This window comes from Alligator sinensis, unplaced genomic scaffold (assembly GCF_000455745.1).
Source record: "Alligator sinensis unplaced genomic scaffold, ASM45574v1 scaffold147_1, whole genome shotgun sequence".
NCBI lineage: Eukaryota > Metazoa > Chordata > Crocodylia > Alligatoridae > Alligator > Alligator sinensis.
In genome coordinates this window covers 2,128,624-2,137,916 of record NW_005841847.1, presented here as the reverse complement: position 1 = coordinate 2,137,916, position 9,293 = coordinate 2,128,624, and the positions used below count along the sequence as shown (strand labels likewise).

The 9,293-nt window shown below is 41.2% G+C and overlaps 1 long non-coding RNA gene across 1 annotated transcript in view; it reads right to left on the bottom strand.

Annotated features, from left to right (window-relative positions):
- Positions 1-4,863: 4,863 nt before the first annotated feature.
- LOC112550906 overlaps positions 4,864-9,293 on the bottom strand; it is a 21,312-nt gene continuing 16,882 nt past the window's right edge. The window contains exon 3 of the long non-coding RNA XR_003094978.1: positions 4,864-4,925. This is a non-coding gene — a long non-coding RNA (uncharacterized LOC112550906). The remainder of the gene's footprint in view (positions 4,926-9,293) is intronic.

Below are 9,293 nucleotides of genomic sequence, written 5' to 3'. Positions count from 1 at the left end.
TAGGGCTGGGAGGGATCTCAGTCAACTAAACCAATATCCTGTTCAAGGCAGTACCATCCCAGTCATCACCATCCAAGGATTTGTCTAATTTGCAGTTAACCACTCCCAGTGATGGAGATTCCACAACATCTCTAGATCACTGGTGCTCAATCTTTTGGCCACGTGAGTCAAATAAGTGGCATAGGGCTGGTCAGCAGGCCGGACTGGGCCCCGTGCCACCCTGCTTTGCTCCCCGTCACCTTGCTTTGCTCCCTGTCGATCTTGATCTCCCCCTTGACTTCCTGTGCTGCCCTGCTCAGTTTCCTGCCACCCAGCACTGCTCCCTACTGCCCCACGCTGCCATGTGCCACCCTGCACTGTCCGGATCAGCCTCATACCACCTTGATCAGCCCTGCATGCTTAATCTAGTGCGCTAGCTAGCCTACAGTGCTCCCCTTGGGTCTGAAACTTTGACAGCAGCGGAGCGGCAATTAGCTGCCACCGTTCCACTGCCTCCAAATTCTCAGGCCCATGAGGAGGAGCCCTGTGGACTGGATGAAGGGTTGAGCTAAAGTTCACCTGCTTTAGGTAAGCTGTTCCTGTATTTAGTCATCCAGATGGTTAGAAAGTTCAACCTCAGATTCCCCTGTTGCAATGTCAGTTAAGATCATTACTACTTTTCCTCTTCCCTGTGGGCACAGGGTAGTTTATCACTATTTTCTTCACAAGTAAATTTCCAAAGAGAACTTGACTTTACAAGTAGGAACGGAATGATCACAAAGTGAAGTGTGCTTGTACTTCATAACATTTCTTTTTTTGTGTGTGTTCTGGCTTTTAGGATTAGCCTTGACATAATATCCTCTCCATGAAAATTATTTGCAGGTGTATTATAAATGGAAATACAAGATTGCTGCACTAGATTGCTGTCCTTCTATCAGGTATCCTGTCTAAAATATTGCAACATCTGGTCATGACCAGAGAAAAGTGCAAGAAACAGCACATTGGTCAATTTTGAAATCGGCTGCTGTAACATGTTATTTTTGTTTTACTCATTCGTGTTTGAGGCAGGTGTTGATACTGCTGCTGAAGTCTCAAGAAGGTTTCATACATTTATTAGTGTAGGTGATTTGTCATACTTCTTAGGTCTGGAAGAGATGAAAAATCTGCAGGGACAAGTTCTGAGGGAAGAAATCATAGAAACAGCCAAGCCTGGAAAGAAGACTTAAGCTAGGGATAAGATAACCATAGAGGCAGAAAGCTTAGTTTACTATTGTGTTCACCTTTTTCTTTGTAGAATAGGCACTAGGAAACCAGAACCTTAACTTAATGGCCTACACTCCACCAGAGAAGTTACTTCCTAAGACCTTTCAGTTAATTATGTGTTTAGGCCCTGCACTACAATCCTATAAACCAGTCCTGAAAGCCACTGACTCCCTCAAGAGATGTCTGGAATCAGTCCCTCTGTTGTTCACATAGTGTGTGGCTGAAATGCAAGCTGACACATCTAGAATTGTTCATCTCAGGCTACAGAGGAATTGACACTTTAGTAGGTTGCTGCTGGCTGCAGAATGCTGATATAAAGTCTTACCTCCTGGATGTCCCAGTAGCCATAGGCCCCAAAACCTAGACAGCAAATGTCCCACAAGACTGAAGGCAGCTGAAACAACAGTTGCTAAAGGGATGGACAGAATGAATGACATTTTTGTTATAACATCTAACTCGTCCAGTGGAGACAGTACATTATTTGTCTGGGCAGTATTACTAATGGGGATATGTTTGGATATAGTCAGTGTCTTGTCTGCAGAGCTATACCTGGGAGTGTGCACCCTGGGGTGCCTGAATAGAAGCAAGGGGCTTAAGGCTTCAGCTATGTGGAACAGAGTGGATTGGGTGCTGCTGGAAAGGAAGGTGTGGCCCACAACAGCCAGGTGACCTCTATCCTACAACCACCACAAATGTGTTGGTGCGCAATGATGTAAAACTCTTAATTTGCTGTGGCTGTAGGACCTTGCAGCAGCAGCAGCATCTCCCATAAGAAAGAAGGGTGAGGCTAATAAGAGGGCTTCTGCTCTGCTCCGCTTCATGCAGCTGGAGCCTTGAGTCCACCTGCCTCCATTCTAGCACCCACTTCCCCACTTTACCAAGGGCCTAGTGCTCATGCCCTGGTCATCCACTCTTAGTTATGCTGCTGCTTTTCTGTCTTATCAACCAGCAGAGGAAAACCTTTATCTCCAGTCACACAGATAGAGTCGCATATGGCCACTAAACTCATCATCCCAAGGAGAATAAATACCCGTAACTGACTTGAGCTCATCTTTAGGAACTCTGTGGCTCTGAAGAGTTGGATATATTTGTCTCTGACAGGAATGTTTTTCCATTCTTGAACCTGGGACTGTCGAAACTAGTCTACTGGGCAGAGGTAGTGCAAGATGACTGAGAAAGAGGCCTAGTTCACAAATAGTCGACAGGATAAGTCCCTTGAAACACTTCTACAACAGTTTCTTGTGATGGTCACAGAGCAGCCAGTCATTAAAAGTAGACATGAATCCATTGTCCATGCCACAGCTGGGAGCCAATTTGTCAAGACTCAGAATATGGTAGTGTCCAAAAGATCACTTGACTTCTCCTTTGTAATGGTAACGATCAACAGTATATGCCTCGTGTTCTAAATAGGGTGGCCATCATAAAGGACATTGTGGTTTTCTGCTACTCTGCCCTGCATTGCTATGAAACCCAATGCTTTTATGTCCTCTATCTTTCTCGTCAAGAAAAAAATAAAGGACATAAAGGCGTCAGGTTTTGTATCAATAGAGGACAGAGGACAACTGGACTGTCCTCTATCGTGGCCACCCTAATTCTAAATGCTGATACTACTGTGACAACATGTAGCACTAATGCAATCACCAGCAGTGGCAGCTGCCTGATCTTTGACCAAGAGAACTGTGGTAGCGCCAGCACAAGAACAGGTATACTGTTTTAGAGTGGCAGTAAAGCAACACCAGAGTGCTGGATCAAGAAATATTATATGAATATTGTAATGGATTTATAATTTGTTATTGTAAGTGTGGTGAAAGATTCAAGGTACTTTTGGCCTCTCAAACTCCCCTTTTTTCCATTAGTGCAACAGGAGGATTGGGACTGACAAAGGGACTAAGGGATAAACATTGGGACTAAGGGATAAACAAAAAACCCGAACATAACAGAGTAATATTCAAAAAGTGTCTTTGCTAGTTTATGAAGTACATTAACCCAAAACGTAATGAAAAAATCTGCTTTATTTTACATACCTTATGTTTTGCTGCTTCAGCAACATTCAATTATCTAAGCATTAGATTATATCTTTTCTCATATGTTGGCTACTTATCTACAGAAACAGGCATCTGTTACATTTATGCCATCTATGATGTTAGCAAGAGCTGGTCTGTGTAAAAGCAAAATAGAATGCTGTATCGCTACATATCTCAGATTCCCTGTCGTGTTTGGCTCCATCAGATCAACACAGTGTTCTTTCTCTGACAGATTTTGTAACTATTGTGATACTCAGTGGGTACGTCTACACATTCATTAATGTGCAGTGGTTACTGCATATTTAATTTTGTACTTCTATAATCAAGTATTAAATAAATTCACAGTAACTGGAGTTACTGTGCAGTAGTGCCACCAAATGCCTTTTAAGTGGCACTACTGTGCAGTAGCCTAATAATGCTGCACAGTATAATACAGCACTGTTTGTGTTGTGATGAGCTACTGCACAGTGTTATTAGGCTACTGTGCTGTTAGCATCTCTTGTAGATGCACCCAGCATGTCAGAGGCATAAAGTATAGAGAGAAATTAAGTATTTAGTGACAGTATTATTCATATTTCATTTCCTGGTTCTATTTTTCCAATACTCAAAAGATGGGAGCAAGGACTGTAGTCCTGCTATCTGTCAGCTGTCCTCTGAGTACATCTTCTGAGTGTTTAATAGGAGGATTCTCAGGTTATGAGTTCTCAAACCATTAGGTCTTTGAAGGTTAAAACTAACATCTTAAATTTCACACACAGTTTTGGCAGCCAGGACAGATCTTAGAGTAATGCATTATATGCTTTCTGCCTGGTTCACAGCTTAATGGTTTGCTCTAATCTTCAAGATTAGCTTTCTCTTCGGATCAAGAAAGGGTTAAAGACAATAACAAGGCATTGTTGAAAACTAAATTATACAGGGAGCTGCCTTGATCTTTAAAACAGCCAAGGGTTGTGGGGAGGAGAGGCCTAAAAAGGTGAATTATCCACCTTGCCTGCTGGGTTATAAATTCTGTGCGGAAGCTTTTACTAGCACAATTGAGTATCTCACTCTCAGACTCTCTGGCCAGGTGAAGATATTACACTTTTAAGTACAAGTATAAGTGATTGGAAACCAATCTATACCCATAACAGGACAGAAGTTCAGCACACACAGACTGGTTTAAAAATAGTGGAGCCCAATCTAAGATTTGTCCCCTCTCCACCAAGGGTGAATATGTATTCTGTTCACTACTGATCTAAACTATGCCACTTATGGAAAACTGCATAACTTAGATTAAAAAAGCCTGAGGCAGAATAAATGTCTATACCTAGCCAAACAACCTGTAGAAAGTGGAACAGCTCAACATTTACTGGCACTCTTTAAATGTCTTCAATCTGAATAGTACCTATGCACTAAAATAAAACTGGGTTAAGGAATACAAAAAGCAAGCTAAGAAATGCCACAGGAAAAGGCATGTCTTATTTCATTCCAGATAGCTGAAACTTGGAAGGCATAGGCAGTTATTATCCAGTAGTTTGAACTGATATGTTTAGAAATTGTTTTTTTGGAATAAAGCAAACAAATTCTGAAGAAAATTAAATGAAGAGACTAATAATTGGCACTTTATTTCTTGTCTTTGGTTGGAGAGCCTGCAGGCTGTTTTCCAGTTCGAAACCTTACCTGTAAGGAAGAAACAGTGCAGAAATAATATCAAAGCAACACATTGGCTTGGCTATCAGTTGTTCCTATACCAGATTTGACTGATATAATTATATGCCTTCCAGCAAACCCTGTTGGACTAAACCATTTAACGTCTTTCAAATTTGGGGTTATATAGGCTGCCCATCTTGAAGATAGCTGACCTTCACTACTGAATGACTTTCTGAGTCATTGGCAGCTTTCCTAAATAAGTGTTTCCTTGGATGAGAACAGCTGTCTGGCATTTGCTAAGAACTTCCTGGGAGCATCAACACAAGAGATGTATTGCGCAGTTAACCAAATAACTGCATAGTAAATACAAGTCCTACCCTGCTGCAGAGTTTATTCATACGCAGCAGAGCACATGTAGATGCTGACAGGCTGGCTGGGGCACAAGGATGCTTCAGTGCTGGGGCTGCCTGCCTGCTACCCCACACTGAAACACCCTTGTGCCCCAACTAGACCCTCCGCAGCATATTGGAGCCCAGTTGGAGCAGCCTTGGGCTGGCAGGCTGATCCTCAGGCCGATGTACCAGCTAGGGCTGCTGTGATCCAAGTCAATGTGCTGTGCTTTGGGAGCATGTGTAAACTGCATGCCTGGGAGCTTCCCAGGAGCAATAAGCTCTGCAGTTTACTGCTGCTTTCTAATGGCATGTGTAGATGCACTCCATGATTAGCTATCTTATACCTGCAGTTTGGGTGTTGAAACAGTTGCACAGTTTTTTCTGCACCACAAATTTATTGCTATTTAAAGCCCAAACCCTATGCAGTTATCTGCCACTTTTTGTTTTAGAATCTTTCAAGCAACCATGCAGAATTGTTACTAGGTATATGTATTTAATAATGATAAAGAACCATTACATTTGCAGTATAAATTATTATCACAATTGCAGGATGGTCAGGACTGGAGATCATTGTGCTTTGTACTGTAGTGAAAATGAGGCAGTCATAGATGAAGCATCAAAGAACTTTTTAAACTGATTAGTCTGAGAAAAACAATTCCAGCTTGCCTGCCTTCCTCATTGCACACACAGCATATATTCATATAAGTAGATAAATTTGCTTTGCTTCTTTACAGGAAAACTATAAAGGGTTTTAAACTCAAATACCAGTGCCATATGCGGTCTCCAAAGAGTTTCAGGCAAAAGAAGAAGAAAAAGATTAAGAATTCCCTTTACTCATATTTTAGAGCTCTCAGTTCAAATATCTTTACAAAACAAGATGGGAAAAAACTTTAATCTGTGATACAGAAATAAAGAAAGAGACATTAAATTTTTTACTCTAACCTCTCTTGATACTCTTAGGAAGTCATTTTATAAATAAAGAAATAGAGCAGTCTGCCTAAAGCTTTTTAAATTGTACTCACCTTAAAGACGCAAATCACAGTGGCTTTTGGCACTAATGGGACTTAAACGGGCTTAGCCCAAAATCTCCATTTTTAAGGCACATTAAAGGTGTATGCCTACATGTTCATGCCCTTAATGTGCCTTAAAAATGGTGATTTAAGGCTATGAGCCTAAATTTGATACCTTCATAAGCTTTATGCAGGTATCAAATTTAGGTGTGAATAGCTAAGTTGCATTAGCACATGTGTAGACATGCTAATGCACGTTAATGTGCATTAGTGCTTCAGCTAAGTCACATTAGCGCATGTGTAATTTGTGCCTAAATTTAATGTGCCTTAGTGCACATTAGCATGTTCACATGTAGACGCATGCCTAAATTCTCTTAGTATGCCTTAAGCAAAGGCCCATTAAGTTTAGCTGCATGTAAATACAAGTGTAAACATGCCCAATATGTTTTATTTCTACTTCTTGGTAGGAGATTTTCCAAGTGTTCCCATAAAAATTTTTCAGTAGCTTTTTTAGGTGAAATAAAATAGGTTCTGATAAACTAATAATTACTATAATTTAAAATAAACAAGGAAATTTGCTAAATATAAGCTTTCCCCTTCAGTTGCAGTATAGTTTAATTTGGTTCAGTTGTGATTTTTTTTTTGCTTACATACTTATAGTGCTGATGTCATGAGGTGTTATTATTAAACATCTATATATTCAGTCTCTGTTCACTGTCTAAACAAGGAAAGCAGTAGGTCAAGTAAGAAAGGGTAAGGTATTCAGGAAATATTTGGGAAGTCAATCTTAACAATTTTTAAATCTGAGATTGAAATAGGGAATCAGACATCAGGGGAGCAGAAGTCAGTTGTGAAAAGTGAGACAAAGTAATTTGATTTTGAGGAGGAAAAAAGAAAGGCTTTTGGCACAGAGGAAAAGGGACACTGCATTATGAAACATGATGGTACCATGTGTGCAACACATGGCAACAAAGCTCCTTGTGTTTCTCTCTTCTTACTTAACCCCACAATCACAGAAAGACATGTATACTGCAGGTTGTACTACCAGGACTACAAACTTAAAAAGGCATCTCTTTCTTTGAAAATAATATAGTGTGCACACGTGGCAGAGGGAATGACACAAATCTGTCAAAATGAAATGTTACTGCTATGCAAATTTAACTGAATTTATTTCTGTGATAGTTTAAGATCCTGAAAGAACTATGTAGACTGAAATAGCAATAACGTATAGGATAATACTTACATGAAGACACTTTGGGAGCATCCCCATAAGCGGGGACATGCATTTCCCCTGGGACAAATAGCAGCGCCACATATTTGTGCCGCTGCTAGTTGTCCCTGGGCATGCTCCTACATGTGCACTCTGGCATGCAGCAAGTTTCCCCAGATATGCCTAAAGATATGTAAGATTCGCAGTCTGCCAACTTCAGTATTTTCTGTATTAAGGCATTTCCTGTAGTACACTAAATAGAAGGGAATCTTTGACAAATACGTATATTTTTGAATGCTACCATTATAATGCTTTTGAGATGGAGATCTGAATTTGGAAGCAAATAGAAAGTCTCACGTTTGACTCTGCCCCTGCATCATTAATATTTTCTTGGGGGGAAGTTATGCAAAGAAGGGTCACATATTTGTTTAGCATAAAATGTCAAAGTATCAGAAATCAAAATATAATTTCTCTTTTGATAATTAAAAATTCTGGATCACCCTGGATGTTTAGATATCTGTTCCAAAGACTTGAGGACAAAGATGTCTAACTAGATGAACCAAAGAACTTTTGATAGGGGAATATGAATATCTTTTTCAAAGATAGAAAGAAACCCAAGTATGAGATTCCAAATAGGCACTTTCTGGTCTTTTTTATTCAGGTCTTATTTGAATACATTTTGTAATATGAGCAAAGATCGTCACATTAATGTTTGAAATTACATTATTAACAATCCAGCAAGATCTAAGTGAGGTTGATTCCTTCCTGCATTACCACCACCATCCAACAGTCTTCCTTTTCTCAGCTATGAACATATTTCCCTCCTATAAAAAGTGACATCACTGCTGCCCAGCTGCCACCTTCTCTCTTGATCTGTCTATAGTCTGGCATCAACCTCATTTCCTCTAGCTCAAAGCACTTTCCAGTGTAAAAGGGATCAGACTACAATAGAGGCTGGTAAGTCCTTATCCTTTTAGTTAAAGGTCATCAAATATTCATCTCAATCACTCAAGTGTTGTTACAATTCCACCTTAAAAAGTCCCTTTCCCCTCAAAGTACTTCTCACTCCAGTTTCTGGTCTCCAGCCACTAATCTCATCAGTGGAAGGAAGTAATTGTCCTTTTGGCTTTTTCTATAAGCATAACCCAGCAGTGGGCAAAGTCCAGTCCATGAGCCAGATCTGGATGGCAGTGGATTCCATTGCCCAGCAGACCCTGCGGCCTGGGGTTTCCGTGGAGACTGGCCCCAGCAGTGCTGGTTCTCAGCAGTGGCACCAGCCTCTTTCTAGGAAGGTGGATGAAGTATGTAATGCAAATAATTATGATGTCATAGGGTGTAGCTCTCTATGTTAAGGAAAGCTACATGTCCCTGCAAGCCGATATTGGTGACCAGGGTGGACGGCTGGAGACCCTCTGGGTTAAAATCCGTGGGGAACACGGCACAGGGTACACAATGGTGGGAGTCTACTACAGACCTCCCACCCAAAGTCCTGAGCTTGACCAGGAGTTTGCCTGGGAACTGGCTGAGGCCGCATGCTCCAGGACCATGGTTGTCATGGGTGATTTCAATTACCCGGACATCTCGTGGGAAGATCGCTCAGCAAAATCTGAGCAGTTGCAAAGCTTCCTCTTGTGCGTGGATGACCTCTACCTGACTAAAGAAATCTATGGGCCAACGAGAGGCAAAGCGCTGCTCGACCTGGTACTGGCTACTGGGGATGACCTAGTCAGCGACCTAGTGATCGATGGGAAGCTGGGTGACAGCGACCATGAGCTGATCACCTTCA